This window comes from Prionailurus viverrinus, chromosome A1, assembly GCF_022837055.1.
Source record: "Prionailurus viverrinus isolate Anna chromosome A1, UM_Priviv_1.0, whole genome shotgun sequence".
Taxonomy (NCBI): Eukaryota; Metazoa; Chordata; class Mammalia; order Carnivora; family Felidae; genus Prionailurus; species Prionailurus viverrinus.
This window is the reverse complement of record NC_062561.1, coordinates 76,181,851-76,184,072: the sequence shown is the minus strand read 5'-3', so window position 1 is coordinate 76,184,072 and position 2,222 is coordinate 76,181,851. Positions and strand designations below refer to the sequence as shown.

General features: G+C 40.3%; 1 pseudogene; it reads left to right on the top strand.

Moving 5' to 3' along the window:
• Positions 1-1,139: 1,139 nt before the first annotated feature.
• Positions 1,140-1,510, top strand: LOC125163753 (60S ribosomal protein L31-like; annotated as a pseudogene).
• Positions 1,511-2,222: the final 712 nt, after the last annotated feature.

The following is a 2,222-nucleotide window of genomic DNA, read 5'->3' as shown; positions in this document are numbered from 1 at the left end:
CCCATTAAGCAAGAGTGGTAGGGTTTTCCTCGTTGCTACACAGAATTGTTTGGTTTTCTCTCTATAGTTTTAATTACAACTGGAATGTTGAAATTATAACATAAAGATCAGTTGGTCTGTCCATTCTTTTGGTTATTCGTTTAATCAACTAGAACTGAGTCTTCAACTTCCTGCATCGAGTATCGGGCTGGATGCTGACGCGAAAGGAGAAGTGGAACACATGGTGCTCGTCGTCATGGATCTTGGAGTCTTCTAGAAATCAAACAAACGTAACAAGAAAGTTACGGTCAGTTATTATAATGATAATCACAATGCCAAGTTCCGGAAAATACTGTGAAGAGGAGGCGGGGCCAGCTTGGTCAGTGCACAGCCTGTGTGGTTGTTCAGGGTCCATTGTTTAGAAGGCCCAGCTCTGCTGGCATCTTCGAAGTTGTAAATGATTTTCCAACAAGGGGCTCCGTATTCCCCCTTGGCACTGGACCCTGAAAACTATGTAGCTGGTTCTGAGAAGATGCTACAATAGAGAAAAACAAGGGAATACTTAGGTTAGATATGGTAATGAGGGAGCACTACCTCAGAGAAGGCCATTCCAATTACGTTTCTCCTAAGTCCTAAGGGTAGGCAAAAAATAACCAGACCAGTCCTTTCCCTGTTCCTGTACTGCTTGTGGCTCTGGTTAAATGGGTGATGGTCACAAGAATGAACACATTAACTGGTAGAAGGAGGCAGATGGGTACCTGATATATTTCCACCCTTTTTTGAAAACTGTGAAGAAATCCTTTTCAAACATGGACAAAGGGTATAAAATTCACAAAACAGTAAATAAAATAGGCCAACAAAATATTAAAAGATGGCTCTCTCAATAATCAGAAATATAAAAAGTAATCCAACATCAGATAATGGACCTGTCAAGTTGGGAATAAAAAAAAAATGTGAAATCCAGATTTGGTGTGTTAGTCAAAGTTCTTGTTGCAGGAAATACAGGTTTATCTGGATTATACTGGGATGGTTTTTAAGAAAGTAGTTAGATAACTCACAGAGTTGGGGAGGGGTATTAGAGGGCAAGGCCTGAAATCGAGCTTGATAGAGTAGTGCCCCAAACCATGCTTAGGAAAGCTTTCCAATCAGGGCCTGGCAGAATGGCTCTCGCAAAGAAAGGTGGGAAGAAGAAGGGCCATCCTGCCATCCACGAGATAGTGACCAAAGGAGACACCATCAGCATTCTCAAAGACATCCAAGGAGTGGCTTTCAAGAAACGTTCCCCTCAGACACATAAATCTGGAAATCTGCCTTTGAGAATATGGGAGCTCCAGATGTGCACAATGATGCCAGGCCCAACAAAGCTGTCTGGGCCAATGGGACAAGGAACGTTCCAGACCATATCCAGGTGTGATTGTCCAGAAAATGTAACGAGGAGGCAGATTCACCAAATGAGCTGTATGCATTGGTCACCTATGTACCTGTCACCAGTTTCAAAAACCTACAGGCAGTTACTGTGGGTGAGACGTAGCTGCTCTGATTGTCAAATAAAGGTATAAAACTAAAAAAAAAAATTGTCTTGAAAAGGAAACCACCACAGCTGCTAGTGTCCCATGTAACGAAAGTAAAAACCATCGTCATTTCCTTTCCACTTATGACACTTCTGGATCAGGAAACTTGAAACCGCTTTACACAGCATCCTGGTAACTCATTCCATTATGGCTTGCAGTACAACAGATTTTGTAAAGGGCTTTTTTCCTCAAGCCACCTGTCACACATATAGTATGACCCATGTTACAGCAAAAAAAAAAAAAAAAAAAAAAAAAAAAGAACTGGACTCGTTGAGAACCCAAAGTCTGTATGTATCAGAAGACAGAATGAAGCCAGAGGTGAGAAAATATATTTGCAGCTTGTTTGACAAAGAACTTCTATGTAAAATATCTAAAGAATTCCAAAAATCCACAGTGGAAAGGAAAATGACACAGTAAAAAAAGTGACACGTAGAATTTATCTTATAAAGCAGCAATTCCATTCCCAAGTGTATACACAAAAGGATTGAAAACATGAACTTGAATAAGTACATATACACACGTACTTGTAGCAGCACCAGTCACAATAGCCAAAAGGTCGAAATAACCTAAATGTCCAAAAGCAAATGAATGGATAAGCAAACTGTTGTATACATACAATGGACTATCATTTAGCCATAAAAGGAAATGCAATAGTGATACATGCGGCTACAT